General features: G+C 61.2%; 1 protein-coding gene across 3 annotated transcripts in view; it reads left to right on the top strand.

Annotated features, from left to right (window-relative positions):
* The first annotated feature begins 484 nt into the window (after positions 1-484).
* PRR5 (proline rich 5) overlaps positions 485-19978 on the top strand; it is a 48502-nt gene continuing 29008 nt past the window's right edge. The window contains exon 1 of one of the 3 annotated variants that reach the window (XM_072843586.1): positions 485-570. The gene's annotated coding sequence lies outside the window, so the exon portion shown is untranslated. Of the gene's footprint in view, positions 571-1172; positions 1314-6138; positions 6285-19978 lie in introns of those variants that run through there. The other 2 variants (XM_072843585.1, XM_072843588.1) reach the window with 2 other exon arrangements.

Below are 19978 nucleotides of genomic sequence, written 5' to 3'. Positions count from 1 at the left end.
CAACCCTGGATTCTGCAAGTCTGGGGTGGGGCCTGAGAATGGGCATTGCCAACAAGTTCAGGGTGATGCCCACGGAGCGGGGGGCGGGGGCACACTTGGGGAAGCACAGCGCTGGGCCATTCCGACGCTGGAAGCATCTGTCTGCTCGGTCCCTGCCCCCTCTGCCAGCCGCCAGACCCTGAGGCTCCCCGCCCCCCGCCCCCCGCCCGGCGGCAGGGACTGCATCCCAGGGTCGGATTCCTCCTCGCCGCTCGCAGCGCCCCGCACAGGCCGAGGCCCGAGGAGGGGGCGCTCGGGGGGCAGGAAGGGAGCGCGCAGGGGCGGGGTGCGGGGTGGCCAGGGGACGCCCCATCCCCGCGGGCACCGCCTCCAGCCTGCGCAGTGCACCGGGTGGGGGATCCGCCGAGGGCGCCCGTGCCCCCGGGTCGCCTCCCGCAGCGGGTGTCGCCTCGGCCGCGCACCCGGGGGCGGGGCGGGGCGGGGCGGGGCCTCCGAGGCCCCCTCCCCCGGCCCGGGCTCCGGCTCTGCGCGGCGGCGGCGGCGGCGGCGGCGGCGGCGGCGGGGACCGAGGTGAGCGGCGGCGCCGGGCCCCGAGGCCCCGCGGGGGGAGGGGCGGGCGGGGCGGGGCGGGGGGCGCGTGTGCGGGGCGCGCGCGCGCGTGTGTGTGTGTGTGCACGCGTGACGCGGGGCGCGGGGACCCGCGATGGGGTCGGGGTGGGCCGGCCCCGCTCCCCGCCCCCCGCCCTCCCAGCTCGTCCGCCGCGGCTCCCCTCTGGCCCCCCGCCCCGCCCCGCCCCCTTCCCGTCTCTGTCCCTGACTTTCCCGGGTCTCCGCGGGCGGGTCTCTGCGGGGGGTGCAGCCGGCTGTCCAGCTGCCTCGTTCCCTGCTCCTCCTTCCCCACGCTGCCCCCTCCCCGTGGCGGCCCTCCCTCCCTCCACGCTGCCCCCCTTCGTGGAGCGAACAAAGATGGGAGAGGGCCGGGGGCACCTCCTTCCCCAGCCCCGTCCCCCTGTCCGGCTTCAGCGCGGCCCCACCCCTCTGGCCTCTGGCCTGGGCCTCCTCCCCCCTCCCCGTGGGGAGCTGGCCCCGCAGAGCCCCGCGTGGGTGGGGGTGGGTGGGGGGCAGCAGGCGCATCTGAGGGCAGAGGCCCCAGGGCTGGAGCACATAGAGGTCTGTGCCCTCAGAACCAGGGAGCCCTGGGCACGGCCCGGAGAGGTGGCACTGACCTGCCTGGGTCCGGGTCTCGGGCCTCTGGCAAAATCAGACCGTTCACTGGCCTGACGCTTTCGAAGATTGTGTCCAGTGGAGCCAAGGTAGGGAAGACCTGCTGGGCTGGGGAGGGTCCCTGGCCTGGGGATCGCTGGGTGTGGTCTTGGCCCTGGCCCGCCAGGCCACTTCCTGTGGGCGGCCTCCATTTCCCCATCCAAGCCGTGGGGCAGCACTGAGATCCGCCGACAGCTGCCGGGAGGACTGCATGGACTGGCCGTCGCTGTCCAGGTGATTAGTGATGCTTTTGGCCAAAGCCCGGCTGTGCCGGAGTTCCCTGGGATTCCAAACGCTATTCCCTGGACCGCATCTGGAGGGGGAGGGGGGCCTCCCTGGGGCCTTTCAAGACCTCCTGCCCCAGGCCCCGCTGGGAACACCCTTCTGGAGGGGTGTGAGCTACGGGCTCTGGGGGTGGGGCCCAGGGCCACCAGATTGTCCTCTTCAATGACAGTGCTTCATAACATGCCAATTCCTGGGCTCTTGTCCCGACCTCGGAGGGGGGTGCCAGGAATCTGTACCATGCAACGCACCCCCCACCTCCACCCGGTGCACATACAAGGGTGAACGCCGCTGAGTGGTGGCATTGGAAGAGGGCACAAGCTCACTGGCTCCCTCTGGCTGGTTGGCAGTGGGGTGGACCCAAGAACACCCCAACCCGGGGGCGTGGTCTTGCTGTGTCCCTGAGCAAGCTCCTCCCCTTGTCTGAGCCCCAGTCCTCCTCAATCAGCAGGTTATGGCCTCCCTGGGGGTCTTTCCTGCCAAATGGTCTGCGATTCTCAGCCGTTTGTTTAAAATGGGGGGGGGCCTGGGGTGCTGTGGAGTCAGGCAGCATCACAGGGCCACCGCCGGCTGTCCCTGGGGTCCTAGGCAAGCTACCTTGCTTCTCAGAGCCTCCACTTTTCCATCTGGAAACCGTAGTACTCCCCACTCCTTATGGGTCTGGGCTGACCCGAAGAGGCACCACGCACGACACGTGGCAAGCCCGCCGCAAACGTGGCGTAGGCCGTGAGAACGGTTGGCACTCTGGGTTTCGGCCACCTTAACTATCCGGCGATGGGGACATCCGCGTGGACTTAATTTCTCATCACCAGGGAAAGCAGCCTGTGCAGAAATGTTGGTTAGCGGATGGATTTTTGTTGTTGTTGTTTTGTTTCTAATGGATGGATTGCAAGGCCTGGGGACGGTCGAGCGGGATCGCCTGGGCAGTCGGGCAGCGTTTCATGGGACCCGGCTGGGCCGCTGGTGCCAGCTCTTTCTGGAGGCAGGCCTTGGAAGATGACACCCAGGTGTCCCAGGAGGCTCCGGGCAGAGCCAGGAGGGCCTGGGCCGAGGAGAGGAAGCAGAAAGCCCGGGGCCCTGTCCAGGTGCCCCGAGTCCTGGGCGTTCATGGACATGAACAAAATCATCTGCTGGGACGTCTGTGAGGAGAGTGGGCTCCCAAGACGCCCGTAGAGGGACAGGAAGCCATTCACTCCTGCCTTCATCCCCTCACTCAGTCCCCCCTGCCTCCTCCAGGCCCAGCAGAAGACAGGAGGTCCCACGAGGTAGAGAGAGCTGCACAGAACGGGAGGGGCCCCAGGTGCAATCTGAATGGGGAGCTGTAGGGTCAGATTGCGGGGTCATTGTTCCTCAGGGTCACAGGGCAGGGTCAGGAAGTCCTGCCTTGGGCTCACCCAGCAGCCCGGGGTGGCCCGGGGTGGCCCAGGGTGGCCCGGGGGTACCTGCTGAAGAAGACAGGACCCAGCCGTGCCCCACGTCCGCGTCAGGAGATGCACGTTAGAGTCTTGGACTGCTATGAAGACGTGGCTTTAGTGGAACAAAAAGGCAACTTCCTGGTGACACTATAACCCTCTTTTTGCCTTTTAACCACATCCCTCTTATACGTCTCAAAACTGAGTCTCAGTGGGGGGAGCACCAGTGGGATAAGGCCTCTGAGATCGGTGTGTGAGCACAGCTCTGGTGACTCAGAAATCCCTAAGTCTCAGACGGCTGAGAGCCAGTCAGGGCCAGAGAGGGGCCACCAACGCCGGGGACCCCAGAGTCGGGCCCACCTTCAAGAGCCGTGCGGACAAGCGGAAGCTGCCTACCTCTCTGAGGTTCAGTTCTGCCACCTGCCTTGGGTCAGCTTGGACTTAAGTGTTGAGATGATTAAAAGCACGGGTTGCGGTGCCCCGGCTACCTGGGTTCGAATCCTGACCCCACCCCCACCCCTACCCCCACCCCCCCAGCAAGTCACTAGACCTCTGTCGGCCTCGGCTTCTCCATCTGTGACGTGGTGACAACTGCAAGCACTCAGCGCCGAGGGGTGTGGCGAGGATCTCGTGGCTCCGTGTCAGGCCCCGAGAGGGACATTCCCCTTGCGCGGGTGGAAGAGTGGCAGCCCAGCCACCTGGGCGTACTGTGGCTCTGTCCACCGTGCCCCGGCACGGGTCCCAGTGTTACTGTCGGGATTGGTACCAGCGTCAGCGCTGAGGGCCACCTCCGGGGTGGCCGGAGGACTGGGTGCCTGGCCCAGAGGAGCCTTCAGCTGACACCCGTGCCCCTGGGTACCCTCGAGGGAGCACAGCGAGGCCCGAGGTGGAGTTTACCGTGGGATTACCACGGGCCGTCTACACCAGGGGCGGGCGGTGGTGCCGGGATTGTCAAGGAAATCCGTGTGGCTCCTTTGAGCACGCAGTGGTGCTGTCCTCAGTTCTGATTCCAGGCCGTGGGCTTCGGCCCAGAAAGAAGGGGGGCTGCCGTTTCCTGAGCCCCTCCATGTGCAGGCCCCACCCGCGGACTTCTCCAGCAGTGATCATGGCCATGCCCCATGAACAGAGAGGCAAACTGAGGCTCACAGAGGCCAAGCGGTTGCCTGGAGACCCGGGCAGCAGACCCAGGAGTGGGGCTGGGGCTCACACCTAGGGTCTCTGTCGAGAGGGGTGCACGTCCCCTTCCCACCGCGCCCGCGCTACCTGCCTGAGGGTGACAGGATGTCGCCAGAGCACCGCAACGACGGCAGGAGCTCCCACAGGGAGGAAGCAGACGTCTTCCTCATTTTCTGGAAGGTTCTTATGGTCCTGCTTCTTGTGCCATCGGCCAAACTGGTGAAAAACCTTGTGTGTGTTGCCAGAGCAGTTTCTCCAGCAAAACCAGTCCCCCTGGGGCCCACGGGGAACCCAGGAAGAAAGGCTCGGGGCAGGGAGGACCCAGGCGGGGAGGGCGGCCCCCGTGCGGCACCAGGAGACCCGCCCTCTGGTTCTGGCTCTGCCGCGGACCCTTCGAGTCTGAGCGGTGGTTACTGCCTGGGCCTCAGTTTTCATATCTGTGAAATGGGAATTTCGATTTCTACCCCACTTGGTACCCGTGAAGGGGGAGGGGGGTGGTAAAGCTACAAAATCCGTAAGAGTCAACACACACCCCACCCCAGAGATGCACCTGAAGACCGCTCAGGGGTTTACATATTTGCCCTTGTTTAACAGATGTACAGATGAGGAAGGCAAGGCCCAGAGAGGTCAGTCTCTTGTCCAAGGTCACACAGCAGGTCAGTCCTTAGGGTCTGCTTAAAATGGACTGAGAGCCAGCCATTGAGGCCACGTATTGATGATAATAAACATGATGCTTGATTATGTCCTGTGACAGGGAGCTCACTACCTTCTGAGTCCCTAGGACCGTTGGTCTCGGACTTGAGTAGGTGGTGGTGGTCCCTGGCACAGTAGGCTCTGGGTGGAGAGGGAAGGCCGGGGAAGAACCTGAGCATGGCCTTGGCCACAGTGGGGAGAGCCCAGCCATGAAGAGGTGGGGAGCTGTGGTTTCCAGTCTGTTCTGAAGGGGGATGAGAACCCCAGGGCACGGGGCTGCTGGGAGGTGTGAACAGGGGATGTGATGTCAAGCCTTTGGCAGCGGCAAGGGCTTGAGACGCGGTAGCTGCGATTCCTGTCATGTTGTTGCTGCTGCTATGCTTGGTGTTCGTGTCAGTGTCATGGGGGTCTGGTGGCCCCGGTAAAATCGGGGGCCCTGCCAGCAGCAGCCAGGCCCTGTGTTGTCCCTGTGCGCCAGCCTGAGACATGCTCGATATTTGTTGGTTGGATTCCTGATGTTCAGCTCCCTCTGAAGAGAATGTCTCCATGTGGGCGAGGTACAGGGAGACCCTTCATTTATAGGGTCTTGTCCTGTCCCCCACAAAGCACGGGGAGACCCTTCATTTATAGGATCTCATTCTGTCCCCCACAAGTGGGCATCATCAGCTCCACATTAGGAATAGTCTTAGATAGGGTGATGGGCCTGCCCAAGGTCATGTAGTTAGAAGGGGAAAGCTGGGGATACTTCCTGGAGGAGGTGGCATGGCACTGGGCCAGCAGGATGGGACATCTGCCTGGGGCAAAAGGCAGAGGCTGGCGCCCTAGGTGTGGTGAAGGGGAACATGGGAGCTGTCCACAGGGCAGGGCTGAGCCCGGCACCCGGCACCTGGCACCCGGCACCCAGCACAGGGCGGGGCAGAGTGTGGTTGAGGCTCAGGGAGCATGAGCTGAGCTGACCTGAAGTCTCGGCGGAACAGTAATGCACTAGCGGTCTGGGCTCCTGACCCCACCCTGCACCCCACCCAGCCACTTCCTTCTGTCCGGGCAGGAAGGGGTGCTCTGCGGGCTCGGAGGCTGCAGGCACCTTCCTGGGGACTGCTCTGTGAGCGGTGATAAAATATTTATCAGAAACAGCGGCAGCTGGGCTTCCCTGCACAGGGTACAGCCAGGGGCAGCTCCCATCCCTCAACCTGTCGGCCTCCCTGAGTCCTGCTGAGTCACTGGGGGGGGGGGGAGCCACCTGCCCGCGCCCTCCTGGGCCCCTCTGCCCTTTGGCCCTGTGGGTCCCTCCTAATGTGTAAGCCATTCTGCTGCCCGCGGGGCCAGCGCAGTTGTGCTGAGGCTCCAGAGCTTACCCAGCGGCCAAGGTCACTGCACAGGAGGCCAGCAGGCTGCGACCCCCCTGCACTCAGCCCCCCGGGTCCCACCTCCTCAGTCCTCACACAGCCGGCAAGGCAGGTAGGTCGTCCTCTTGCACCTCCGCTTAGGGGTAGGGACGCCAAGGCTCTGAGCAGGGGAGGGGGCGACGGGTCAGGCCCCCCACCGCACCCCCCACCCCCGGCCGCTCGTGGCTCAGTGGAGATTTGGCCTCTGACTCCTGTCCCTGTGATGCCAAACTCGGTTCCAGCCTGGCATCGGGGGCCCGGGTGTCTGTCCGTCCTGGTGCGACACAGAGCTCTGACTTCGGGTTTGTGCTTTTGATTTTTAGAGTAACAGCAACAACAAAAAACAGTAGCAGATGGCTTCTTCCTACTGCCGCGGGGTGGGGGGGAGCAGGGGGTGCAGATTCTTTTGTTCACTCATTCATAAAATATATGCTCGGGCCCTGGCCACCAGCCGGCATTCTAGGCTCCATGGACCGGCGGGGGACACCGATGCCACAGTGGGGGGAGCCCACGGAGCCGTCGGGGCCTGGGTGCAGCGCCCGGGCCCACGTACCGCACACGTACCCGGCAGGTGAGCTCCGCTGGGCCACCCCGCTGCTCCGAGCCCGGGTCTCCAGCTTGTGACTTGGGGGGGTAAACTGTGCGCTGTTGAGTGACGATCGCACCCGTGTCCTTGTTTTCCTGTCACATCTGCACACCAGCCCGCCGGGCATCCGTCAGCCTTTGGACCAGGTCTGGTTTCCAGAGAGGCCCCGGTGGGCTTTGCGGTCAGCGCCCCCAGGGAAGACGCAGCGCTGGTGCCCTGGGGCCCTTACACAGCTGCTGGCCTAGGGCGGGAGCCTCTCCGCAGGGCTTAGGGTGCTGAAGGCGAGCTCCAGTTCCCGGGGAGCCCCGCTGGCCGCCAGCAGCGGAAGGAGGGAGCCAGGTCACATGCCAGCGACTTATGGGACACCTGTGGGTGGCCGGGGTCGTCTCCACCCCTCCAGCCCACCACCCGGTGCTGGATCAGGGACACTGTCGCCCTTCTCCACCTGCCCATGCACACAGGTCACCCATATGCCCGTTTGCCCCCCGCCTTGCTGTCCCCTCGGCCTCCCTGTGTGTTCCTCTGCCTAGAACTCTTCCTCCTCCTCCAGGAAGCCTCCTTGGCTGCCCTGTATCCACCCAGGCAAAATGGGGCAGGGCTCCTGGAATCTTTGCTCATATATTTGACACAGCACTTAGTGCCCCATGCGCATCTGTTCAGTCTCCCCCCTCAAGGCTCAAGGTGGGGCCCTGCCTGACTCATCCCTGGGTCCCAGGGCTCCACCTCGGGCTGGCACAGAGCGGGACCCCAGGGGTGTCCGAGGAGGGATCAGGTGACTGAGTGACCTCCAGGACTGTGATGGGGTTTTATAAATATAGGGTGAGAGACAGGAGTAAAGCTGTAAGGCGTGCTCCGTGTGGAAGCTTGCTGCCTTTCTGGAAAAGTCTCCGCAGGCCGGGCCTCCATTTTACTGACCTGCAAAGACCATGGACGTTCAGGTGGACAGGAAGGACTTCTGGGGCCAGGAGAGACACGGGGGCGGGGCCACGTTGCAGAGCCCCAGGGGTCATCAGGGCTGGCCTGAGTTCCTCCCCTTGGAGCTGGGTGACCCCCTGTGACTCACCCCCCCGCCCCTGTCAGGCCCCGTGTCCACCCGGCAAATCTGGCATTTACGTGTTGGAGGGAAGGCGGCAGGTGGCAGGGCGTGTTCACGGGTGCTCATTCGGTAACTTCGCTTCGAGAGACGTGTGCTAAACTCTGGGAGGCAATTGCCACGAAGTCACAGGTCCCGCCGGCTGGCTCTAGCTCCGCCAGACGGGCCTGACCTAGTCTGATGAGGGAGGCTGACGGGACACAGGCCCATGGCGTGATGGAGCTGTCACAAACGGAAGCCCAGGGGAGGCCCCGGCCCAGCTGTCGGCCTTGCATCGCTGGCACCTTGCTGGCAGGTGGGTTTGCAAGGAAAGCAGGTGTGCTGGGCCAGTGAGCGCTGCGGGGCTGGAGCCCCAGAGGAGGGTCAGGTAGGGGTGGTAAGACCCTGGATGAGAGGGCTGGACTCGATCCTGAGTGACCCGTGGGGTGGAGGGGGGAGCGTGCCCCCGAGAGCATCACAAGAGCTGCATCCCCCGAGCCTTGAGCACTCCACCTGCCAGCCTGACTCTGGGGGAGGCACTAAGGAGCCCATGAGATCCTTGCCCCGACCTTGAGAGGCAGGCACTGCTGGGTCCCCATCTCACAGAATGGGAAAACTGAGGCCAGGTCACAGTTAGTGACAGGGCTGTGCTTTCAATCGAGATTTGTCCCCAGAGCCCAACTTAGAATAGCCGGTCTTTCCTGCAGCTCTGGCTCCGGGCTTCCTGAGCCTCCGGGGCTTCCGCTGGGTCATCTGCAGAGAGGGGATTAGCCAGCGGCATCATACACAGAGGCGGAGCCATCATAAAGTTCACCACCTCCGGTCCTCGCTGGGACCTGCTCTGTAGTCTGTGGTCAGAGCATCACCCAGGGTGGCTGGTTAGGGGACAAGCCGCCCTGGGGAACAGGGGAACCCCCAGACGTGGGAGACAAGCGAGATTTCACAAGATCAACCAGAAAGAGCCCTGAGCAGTCATGGGCACCTGCCAGCGAGGTCTGCCCACCGAGTCACAGAGGGGGTGCGGCCAGCCCAGGTGAGCCTTGCTCTGCTTTACCTGAAGGTGTAGAGAACCAGCCAATGAAGGGAAAGGCCTCCTCCATGCTGACAGGCAAGGTTGGGGGCCGTCGTCTGGGTCTGTTGGCCCCAAGGCCAAGTGCCCAACAGGTGGGTAAAGGCCCTGGTGTTTGGAGGGGGGATGCTGAGAATGTCCCTAAGGCAGGTGAGCTTCCTCCCTGCGCTTGTGCTAACAGGTGCTATAGGCAGTGGGTAGTCAAGAGGGGAGGAGGGAGGATGAAGAGGCCTGTTCAGGCCCCAGCCAGGGCCCCGTCCACCCCCGTGTTCAGCTGGTCAGCTGGGGGTGGGCCAGGCCCCCTGCGTGTGGCCTCGGATGCTGGGCTCTAGACCCTGCGACATGCTCACCTCAGTCCTCTGTCCCCTGTTGGTAGAATGGGGACTCCTCCCTCTCCCCCACCCAACATTGTGTCTTCCTCCCAGAGCAGTGGCAATGGCCAAGTAGACACCAAGGCCGGCACAGGGTAAAAGATTTGGCCGAGGTCAGATTCAAATCCAGCACGTTGCTCAGGGCCTGGCACATGCTAGGTTCTCAAGAAATACTCACTGAATGAAGAGGAGGGAAGTACAAACGGCCTCTGGCACTGCCCTCGCGGCCCTGGGACCCCACTGGGGAATGTGGGGGAGGCAGGCCCCGTCCAGCACTAAGTAGGACTTCGGACCACAGGAGCATGTCTGTGGTAGTGAGGGATCCCACTCTCAAGTCTTCCAGGCGGCCTGGGCAGTGCCTCCAAATGCAGGTGTATACACCCCAGGGTGGGGCTCGTGGGGAAGACTTTGCTGGGTGAGGTCACCCCGGGCAGGGTTTTGCAGGCCTGTTGAACATGTCACAGCTGCTGAGGGCTCTTCAGGGCCCCCCGAGGGCATCGCCGTCCTTCTCACCCACTGCCCCCTCCGCCTCTGCCCTCCCGTGACTCGCCAGGGGAGGGGCAACGTGGTAGCCTCCACGCACAGGCTCTGGCATCCAGTAGGTGCTCGCGATGACTGACGACTTCATGGTCGCAGCCTCCGGGACAGAGCTGGGCTCAGATCTCGGCCTTCCCCTCCCTGCTGCGGGCCGGGGGGTGGCCAGTGCCCTCTGAACTGCAGCCCGCTCCCTGGAAAACAGGGTGGGAACTCTGATTGGTGGGGTGACCCCCAGGAGGGAGGTGGGGGTGCCCAGCGCCCAGGAGGACCTCTGCCTGAGGCCTCGGGCTCCCCATCCAGAGCATGGATAGCTGGACCCCATGAGCTCCAGGAGCACTTCGGGCAGGGCTTTCTGTGGGAAACAGCAGAGCGAGGAGGGCCTGGGGAGGCCGTGTCGGAACGGGGCCGTCGGCATCCTTCCCCGGGAAGCCCGATTCCTGTCTCTTCCTGCTGCTACGGTGTTGAAATAGCCTTTTTTGGTAAGAAAGGAGGGCCAGGTGGTTTTTGTTTAAATGCCCTTCTTAGACAGTGTGTCGGTTCCCAGACCTGGCCACGTTCTCAGAGGAGGGGGCAGTAGGAGCCATGGACACAGGTGTGTGAGGAGGGGAGCGTGAAGGAGGGCAGGAGGGCTCAGGGACCCCAGGGGACGTGGGGGGAGGTCCCTCCCCCTCTCCTCTGACACCTCTGGGAAGGGAGTCAGATTGTGGCTGCTGCCCTGCCAGGTGAGCCACCCGGGAAGTGCCCCGACCCCCTGTGTCCCCACAGGAACATGCGTTGCTTCCCGCTGCTTGGCCAGCCTGTCTCTACAGTAGGGCTGGTGATACTTGCACCAGAGGGAATTACGATGGTGTGGTTGCACGCGTACCTCCTCAGGCCTGTGCTTGGCCGCTGGAGAGATGCTCGCAAAGTAACACCCGTTATCAAGATGCACCCAGATTGGAAAAAAATAAATCATGCCAGGAGGTCCAGTGTACCTGTGAGATATGGACTAGTTTTTGGCTCTGAGCTTCCCAGCAACAAGAGCAAAGAGGACAAGAGGATCACTCACTAGATTTGAACACCCTTCAAAAAAAAAAAAAAAAATGAACACCCTTCAGATGAAAGCGCAGGTTTTCCTGGTAATGAGGCCCAGGGGATGATCCCTTCAGGAGCTGTCATGAAGGGGTCCCCAGGTGATGTCCTGAGCAGCACCCTCCGTGTGCCCGTGGTCTGGCTTGATCCAAGGCCCTGGTGTCTGGAACCAGGTTCCCCGGCTCTCCCAACTGCTGGGGAGAGGTGGGGGGCATCCTCAGGAGGTCTGCTAGGGGGACCCAGTGAGGTCCCATAACTGTGAGATGACTGAAGCTCCCTGTGTCGTCTTCAGAATCCATGAGGATTTCTCCTTAATTTGTTATAGAGCCGTGTGCATTTAAGCACAAAAACAATGTTTCCCCTCCTCCAAATCTTTGGGTACCACAGGCACTCCATCCTGGTGGTCCGTGCTCATCCCTCACCTTGGCCTTAAGGTGGAGTCCCCACCCTTTTGGAGAAGCCCATGAAAGCCAAGCCCCTCACTCCAGCAAAAGGCACACTCCCAGTCAGGATTTAGGCAGACATTTTCAGGGAAAAACCCAGGGTCTTGGGACCCCAGCTCAGCGGGCTCTGATATAGGGTGAGATTGGGGGAATGGCACGTCTCCAACCCCATGCTCCGTGAATATCACTTCCCCCAGCTGGGCTTGGGTTAAGCGTGGGCAGCAGCAAGCTCAGATTGATCTTGAAGCGCATCTACTCTGCAGAGAGCCAGATGTTTTCGTTTTGGAGCTCAACACCTTTCCCAGATGCACCCAGGCACTCGAGTCAGTTAGGATTCTTTTTTTTTTTTTTTTTTTTTTTTTATTCATGAGAGACACACAGAGAGAGAGAGGCAGAGACACAGGCAGAAGGAGAAGCAGGCTCCCTATGGGGAGCCCAACATTGGAATCGATTCCGGGACCCCGAGATCACACCCTGAGCCGAAGGCAGAACTCAACTGCTGAGCCACCCAGGCGTCCCTCAGTTGGGACTTCTGTGAACATCGAGGAAGGATGATGGGGAGGGAAGTCAACACTGGGACTGCATGATGTTCCCTTGCCCCGGTCCTGTCCCCTCGAGCACCTAGCCCGGCGCCCAGTAGGCTGGGACCACTGAGCCCATCCCATGCCCAGGATGCTGGTTTTCCCAGTAGGCAGCTGACTCTGTTAAGCAAATTCACTTTACAGTCTCTTCCCATTAGTTTCTTGGCTCAAGTTCTTGGGAGCTGTGTCCTGATATTTGTAGTGTGTGCTGTCCTTCCCTCCTGGTAGCCTGTTTCCCTGTGTGCTGTGTCATTGGGATGGTGAGTTTATTTCCAGCCAGGGGTGATCCGTGGACACCTGGCCCGGCTTGGGCACCTTTAGGATGGCTCTGGAGGGCAGCCCCAGGCTATCCCCTGCCTGGCCACACCGTGTCCTCTGGGAGGCCAGATGCCAGACCGCAGGTTCCAGGAGACTTGCACGCTTTTTCCTCCCTGGAGCTCAGGTACACACACACACAAGCTTTCCCGGTCATCTGTCTTTGCCAGGGTGCAGATCTTTCTCTGGGCTCCCCATTTCTTAGGGGCACAGCCCTTCAAGAGCCCTGGCTTTGTATGAGGGGCTCCGTTGTCTCTCCCACCGGCCCTTTGCTTCAGGTCTCCCCTCCTGATTGCTGGTTTTCCCCTCTGTCTCAACACCCCCTCTCTGCCCCACAGGGCTGTTCACCTTCCTGTCACATCCAGGCTTTTAAGTCCTAGCCTTTTCCCATGACTTAACCATTATGCTGATACAGCACAGTGAGTGGAGCATAAGCCTGAAGATCAGGCCTGGGAGCGAGACCGCCTGGGCTTGGATTCCAGCACTATGAGCACAGGATGTGCTCAGTTTCCTCATCTGTGAAATGGGCACAGCAATGCTTGAGGTTGCTGGAAGCACTAGGGGCTCGATGCACTAAGGCGCTGAGAATGTCCCTCCGAGTTGAATTATTGCATCTCTCAAGCACTATTCAGGAAAATCAACATTAAATGTGATCTAAGTGTAGCAATAAGACCATCTGAATGATAGTATTATTCCGGCCCCTAGTGATTTTCCTCACTTTCTTACAAGCTCATACAAAAGTTATGCATGTAGTCTTTTTATCCAGCATTTCTAGGAGATGCATAGGGAGAGAGCTTTCAGGTTGTGTCATTCTTTTTTTTTTTTTTTTTTTTTTTTATGTATGAGAGATACAGAGAGAGAGAGAGAGGCAGAGACACAGGCAGAGGGGGAAGCAGGCTCCATTCAGGGAGCCCGACGTGGGACTCGATCCTGGGACTCCAGGATCAGGCCCTGGGCCCAAGGTGGTGTAAGAATCGTCCAGCCTCTTGACCTTTCAGTGGTCGATGCAAAAGAATCCTAATGCCCCCAGGATAACTGCTTCTCAGGGAGCACTCTCCAGAGTCTGTCGGTTACCTATCTCCAGGACTCCTACTAAATTGCAGGCCATCTCCGGAAGCCAGTGGAATCCATCTCAGCCACCTGCCAGCTCTGTGACTCAGCTTCCCATGAGTGCATAGCCTCTGTCCCTTATCTGAGACCCTCAGGGCCAGATGTGACGAGGGAATTCCTACTGGGTTTTTGAATGATGATTCAACCTGTTGATACCCCGCAGGAGGCATGAGGGCGGCGTCCTGGGGGCCATTAGATCTACACAGAGTGGGGTAGACCAGGACTCTAAATAGCATTAGGGCAGATTCAGATTTTGTGGCCTGAAAAAAGAGTTTTCAGAGCCTGTGCATTTCCTAGCTGCGGACAGGGATCTGCAACGGGGGAGAGAAATTAGACTCCGCTCCGCCTCCAGCAAGCAGAACTTATAGCCAAGGAGCAGGGCCGGGGTCAGTGAGTGGGGTAAGGGGCACTCTTGTGACCGACTCAAGGCAATTCTTGCTGAAGGCAGGCCAGACTGATAAGATATGGAGGGTGTGGGGAGGGGCTAAACTGACCCAGCAGGATGCCTGCTCAAACTGGATCCTGCAAGGACGGATGGGAAGCCCAAGGTTGGGCCCAGTCTAGCGGAGGGCTCTAAGGAGCCTGAACCAACTCTGGTCGAGAAGAAAAGTCTCTGTCTGCATCTATGTGGCATTTACCTCGCAACTCTGCACACCGCAGCCAGGGCCGCAGCAAACATCCAGTCTGATGGAGGAGGCAGGCCCAGTCGCGAGATCCTAACCCAAGGCAGAGGGAAGACAGCACGTACCGATGAGCACCCACTGTGCGCCTGGCCCATTTTACATCTGTGGACACGTTTTCAGCCTTGGGAATCACCCAGGGAGGAAGGTATTATCGTGGTTCTCGTTTTACAGATGGGGAAACTGAGGCACAGGTAAACAATAGTAGTCAGCTCGAGGTGGACCTCTGTTCATCAGTAAAGCCCAGGCAGCCCGTGCCCCGAGTCGAGATCACCCTGCTGCCTTAGTGTTCTTATCACTGTCACCGGAGAAGAAATTCGCTGGAGGAAAGGGAGGAAGAGCATCCCCCGTGGAAGGGCAGCACCCGGAGAAAAGCCCGGAGGTGCGAGGCAGGCAGGAAGTCTGGAGCACCAGCAGTCACTCTGCCTTCCGGTTGGATGCAGGTGGCAGAGAGGGGCCCAGAGGGCTCAGTGTGGGGATGAAGCAGTAATGGAAGGAATGGAAGCCGGTGCCCAGATTGTGGAGGGCCTTGGACACCAAGCTTGGAAATCCTGCAGGCGGAGGGCTCCGTCTGAAGCCTCTGGGCTGGCAGGGCCCCGTCATATCCGGGGAGCAAGTCAGTGTGCTGGCAGCAAGGTGGAGTCCTGAGCCTGCCAGGGCTCGAGGGCCTGGAGCGGTGGGCGAGCTGTGGGCGCAGGCCTGGGACCTGTACTTGCTGGGAGGGTGGCAGGGGACCTGCCCAGACTGCAGGTGTGGAAGGCCTCGGCCTCCAGGCAGATAAATTCAGTCCACAGTCCACCCTGCGGGAAGCCAGGGACTAGAATGGGCACCCCGGTGTCCACCCTGGCCCTGCCCCCTCACCGGCCTGTGACATCAGGACCTAGGACCTCAGTGTCACCTGGAGCGGAGGATGGGGCTGCCCAGTGGGCAGGGTTATGGTGGGGGTATGTGGGCTAGGCACTCAGTAAGGGGTACCTCCCCCACCGTGGGGAGATGGAACCCCCCCAACCCTTCCAGTGAATCTCAGCAGTACTTTCTCCTTCATTGAATCCGTACCCTTGTGGACTTTGAGCCACATTCCTGCAGGAACGGAGGAATGACGCGTGGAACGCCATCCTGGGTGGACACCCCCTCCCCTGGGAGCAAAGCCCTGGACTTGGCATAGTCCAGACAACCCCATGCCACCTCCTTACTGGGCTCTTGGGGCTTTATTTATGGAATCAAGAATTCAGGCCAAGTTTGGATGCTGCTTGTTTTCTACACACCCTGCTGGATCGGAATGCCCGCCTGGGCCTCGTAATTCCCGGGGCCCCGGGACCTCGCTGGAGGGGTAACGAAGGCTCACGGAGGGACAGTGAAGGACAGAACACTTCCTACAGCCCCTCTGCCCTGCACCGAGCCTTCCCATTCGCTCGGGCGCCCCCTCCTAGGTTATCCGTGTGAGTTCTGATATCTCGAGTGCTGGTTCTTTCCAAGGATTCTTCTAAGAAAAGGCTGCCAGCCAAGGAGGTGCTTGAGGGAGAAATAAAGCTGGAAGTCAAGCCCAGTCCCATCCAGCTCTGTCCCGTGTGGCCTCCGTCTACCTGTCTGCACAGCGGGGATGGTAACAGGGCCCACCTCGCAGCGTTGCTGCAAATGCTCAGCTCAGGAACCGGACCCCGAGCAGGGCACGCAGTTAGGGTGCAGGGGCCGGAGCGCTGTGCTTTGGCGCAGAGATGCTCACCACCCGTGTCCTAGGGTTTGTGCGTTCCCATCGGAGAGAGCAGGGGAAGGGGAGGGAAGGGTCTGCAGCTGGCTGGCATGAGGGCCCGACATGTCCACGTTTGGACGTAGGGTTCCCGGATGCAGAGGCCAAACCAGGCGCCGTGGGGGGAGAGGGGAAGGTGATATGGTCATGTCTTAGGTCTCCCTTAACAAATGGCCACAAGCTGGAGGGTTTGCGACAGAAATTTATTCTCTCCCCGCTCTGGAGGCCAGAGGTCTGAAATCAAGGTGTCAGCGGGGCTGAGAATCCCTCCTTGTCTCTTCCGGCTTCGTGTGGCTGCCAGCAATCCTCGGCGCTCGTTGGCGCGGGGCCACCTCACGCCCGTCCGCCTCTGTCTTCGCACGACTGACCTCCCTCCATGTCTCTGTCTCCGTGTCTTCGCGGGGTCTTCTTATGAGGACATCAGTCATTGCATTTAGGGCCCTGGTCCTCCAGCATGACTGCATCCCAGCCCGGTCGCATCTGCAAAGACCCTATGTCCAAACAAGGTCACGAGCACAGGTACCAGGAGTTAGGACTTCAGCGTGCCTCTTTTGGGGGGGGACACAACTCTACCCACAACCGGGGAGCAATCTGGATGCCCCCAGGACCCAGTCTGGAAGGAAGGTTGCCATGTCTGTATCCAAATCAAGGTTGAAGGGCTGGATGGGGTGGTTCTCCCAAAGGAGGCTGGGAGGAGCAGGCCCCTGGGTGGCGGTGGCCCAGCTCTCCCCACCCTGCACGCTGCCCACCTTGCCTCTAGACGTGGCATCGGCTATGTCCACCGCAGGCCAGCTCTGGTCAGGCAGACCCACGCCGCCTCCTTAGTGAAGGTCATTGAGTGCACGACGTGGAGGCCGGGCGGCCTGGGTTTGAATCCCGGCCTGGCCTTGTGACCGTGGACCAGTCATTTAACCTTCGTGGAGGGGGATCCCCAGCTGGCTTCCCTGTAGACTGGGATGATGGCGGCAGCTGCTCCATATGGGATTGGTATGGAAAGTCTGGTGGCTGCATCCCGTACCCGGCCCATCGTGAGTGCTTCTCGGGCCTCATCGGCAGTCACTGTTCTCATGGTACCCCATGCTCATGCTGGCGGGTCCCCGGTTCCGTCTCCCCATTCTACATTCAACGGAGGAGGCAAGGCTCCAGGAGGTTAAGGGGCTGGCAGGGGAGGTGGCCCAGCAGGGAACAGCCCCTGTTTGGGGGGCACCGCAGAAGCCTGCAACCTCCGCTGTGCCACATTCCCCCTCTGCTTTACCCTTGCCGTGCCACGGCCACCTCTTTATAGACCAGAATCGGGGTTATACAATGCTAGCCCAGGGGGGCCTGGGGAGCTGGCTGGTCAAGGCCTCATTTAGAAATGGGGGAGTGAGGTTTGGAGACAGAGTCGTGTGAAGGCCGTCGTCGTGGGGGTATCGTGTTGGAGACGAGGGACCTCCGCGGACCCGAACCTCCTCACCCACCCCTGGAACTGGATCCAGAGCAAGGGGAGGGCCAGTGTTCTGAGAACAGAGGTCGGAGACCATCCGCTTGAGGAAGAGCTCTGCATGGGGTCCTGGTGGCCGTGGGATGGGGCTGGTGGGGGCTCAGCTGGTAGAGAGAAGACTGGAGGGGCAGTAGAGAGAAGATGTTAGGGGGTGTTGGACAGGACTGGAGCCCGCCCCATGATGCCAGAGACCCTGTCTTTTTTGTCTCCTGTCCCGCTGTATCCACAACACCTAGAACAGTGCCTGGCATGTTGTAGGTGGTCAGTAAATATGCCCTCGGGAGGCGGACTTTGCCTCACCAGCAGTACACAGTCCGAGCTCCAGTATTCCGGAGCTGACGACCCTTGAGAAAGCAACTTAATCCCACTCAGCCTCAGTTTCCCCATCTGTGAAATGGGAGTAATAATAGTTGAGCCTGGCTCTAAGGCCACCAGAGGGGACATTTCCTTCCTCTGGAGCAGTTTGAGAGCAGGCCCCACGCGCCCCAGGCTTGACAAGCAGGAGTCTCTGTGAGGTCCCCCCGTTCACAGAAGGTGGCAGGTGTCATTTCCGATGCCCATCCAGCCTGCGATGATGAGCCGCTGTCCAGCCTTGGGATGGTCCCTGAGGACCGCGCGTTGCAAAGCCTTCAGAGGTGGCCAACCTAATCATGGCGCTGCTGGGGTCACCCAGCACCTCAGCCCTGACTCAGGAATCTTTCCACCACGCGGCCGTAGCAGGCAGCAGTTACAGGGCTTGGCACAAACCCCATGCTGACGTGGCTTGCCTCGTCCCACCTCACCCCTCGTGGGGCAGGCACGTCACCCCTGCCCCCACCGTCCACCCCAGAGAAGGGAGGAGTGCTGTGCCCGGCACATTGCTAAGCCCCCCCAACTCCGGGATCCCCAAGACCCCACAGTGCAGAAGGGCCTTTCCTCGCAGCTTCGGGGAGCACCAGGCTCAGCCACCAGGGGGCACAAGTGTCTGGAAGCGGGCAAGACGCAGGCCGGCTGAGGACAGCGCCAGTGACAGTGACAGAGCTGGCGGCCATCCACCCCCTCACCCCCAAGCTGGCCCGGCTCCAGCTTCCGCTCTGCCACTTGCTGTGACTTTGTGCACGGGCCTTGCCCCCTCCCCAGCCCAGATGAGCCTGGAGGACCCAGTACAGCCATGGTGGCCGCCCCTGTGCCTTGCTTCTCTGCCGCTCCCGCGGCCCCCTTTGGACCCGGCCCCTTCCGGGTGGGCTGACTCCCCGCTTCTGGGGGGGGGCATGCAGGAGCAGGCTGGCGTCCTGCAGCTCCGGGGCTCTCCCTGGTGGACTGGAAGCCTGGAGGCCTGCGCTGCAGAGCTGCACAGACTTCCTGCTTCCATCGCGGGCATCAGGCCGCCCATCTGTGGAGTGAGGGGCTGAGCCAGGCTCAGGGGTGTGCAGACCCCAGGCCCCACGAGAGTCCCCTCAGATGCTTATTAGTAATCCCCAGGCCCTGCCCCCAAACCTGACTGAGGCCCCCAGCAGGACTGGGAAGGGGCATTTTGAAGGAACCCCAGGGCGCTTTCGGATGCAAAGTCTCAGCGCCCTGAGCCCATCTACAGGTGCCAGGCCCCTCCTGCAGGTCATCACTGGTCCCAGTGCTTTCTTTACCTGCAAAGACAAAAACCTCTGGGCCAGCCCCTCGGCCAGCAGTACCGCAGGCATCAAAGACACCCGGATCTCCATCTGTGGCCACATCTCTGGGGAGCACATGGCCTCTACAGGGCCTTCTGGTTCTCGTTTCCCCTGTCCAGACTTACCCGTGGAGGCTTGGGGTAGGGGGGTGGTGGGAGGCAGGGCTCCGAACCCTCAATCCCACCCACATTACAGATGGACAAACTGAGGCCCTGGGAATCACCAGACTTGGTGGCAGGGCTGGTGGACCCCAGTTCTGGTTACTCAATCGAGGGCTCTCTCTCCTATCAGAAGGACAAGCCCTGGGGTCGCTCTTGGTGACCAGGGCCCTGTCCTGACCCCCAACACCCCACTGGTGGATGGGAGGATGGACTGCAGCTTCCATCCTGGGGGAGGAAGGGCATGGTTGGGGCCATCCGGCCTGGCATGGATCCAGAGCAAGGTTACTTTGGCAGTTTGGGGGATGGGGATCCCAGCCTCCCAATCCCTTTGACAGGGGCATTTCCATCCCGAGTCTCCGCACGTTCGGGCCCTGTCCTGGGCCAACACTTACAAGCAGTTGCTCGATTCCCAACCTCTTATCAGGCCTCGAAGGCCCCCTACGTGAGTGGGGGCGGGCCTGGTGGGCGCCCAGAGCCCCTCTGCTTGCCTGTGGGGGCAGCAGCTCCACAAGAGCCGTCACGTGGGGCTTAGGCCCGGGAGGCCTGGTCATCTGATGCTTCCCAGGAAGCCAGAAATCAGGGTTTCCATGTCAATCTCTCCATTGTCAAATCTTGGCTGTGCACAGTTTTTGTTTTCTCCCCTGACACTGCAGGCCGTGCAGAACACATTTAGGGGTTGTCCCCTGCTCTGGGTGGGGGGTCACGACAGCCTTGCCTCTGCTTGGCCTCTGCCTCAGATTCCAGCCCTGTGGGTTGGCTGAGCCACACCCTCGCTGCCTGTCACCTGCCTAACACAGGGCAGCAGCACCTCACCTAACCCCCACCACACCCCAGCTCTGGGCTCTGAGGTGTAGGCAGATTTCATAGAGGTCGCAGCCGGGGCCGGGGCGCTTAC

Source organism: Canis lupus, chromosome 11, assembly GCF_048164855.1.
Source record: "Canis lupus baileyi chromosome 11, mCanLup2.hap1, whole genome shotgun sequence".
Classification (NCBI taxonomy): Eukaryota; Metazoa; Chordata; class Mammalia; order Carnivora; family Canidae; genus Canis; species Canis lupus.
This window is presented reverse-complemented; position numbering and strand designations above follow the sequence as displayed.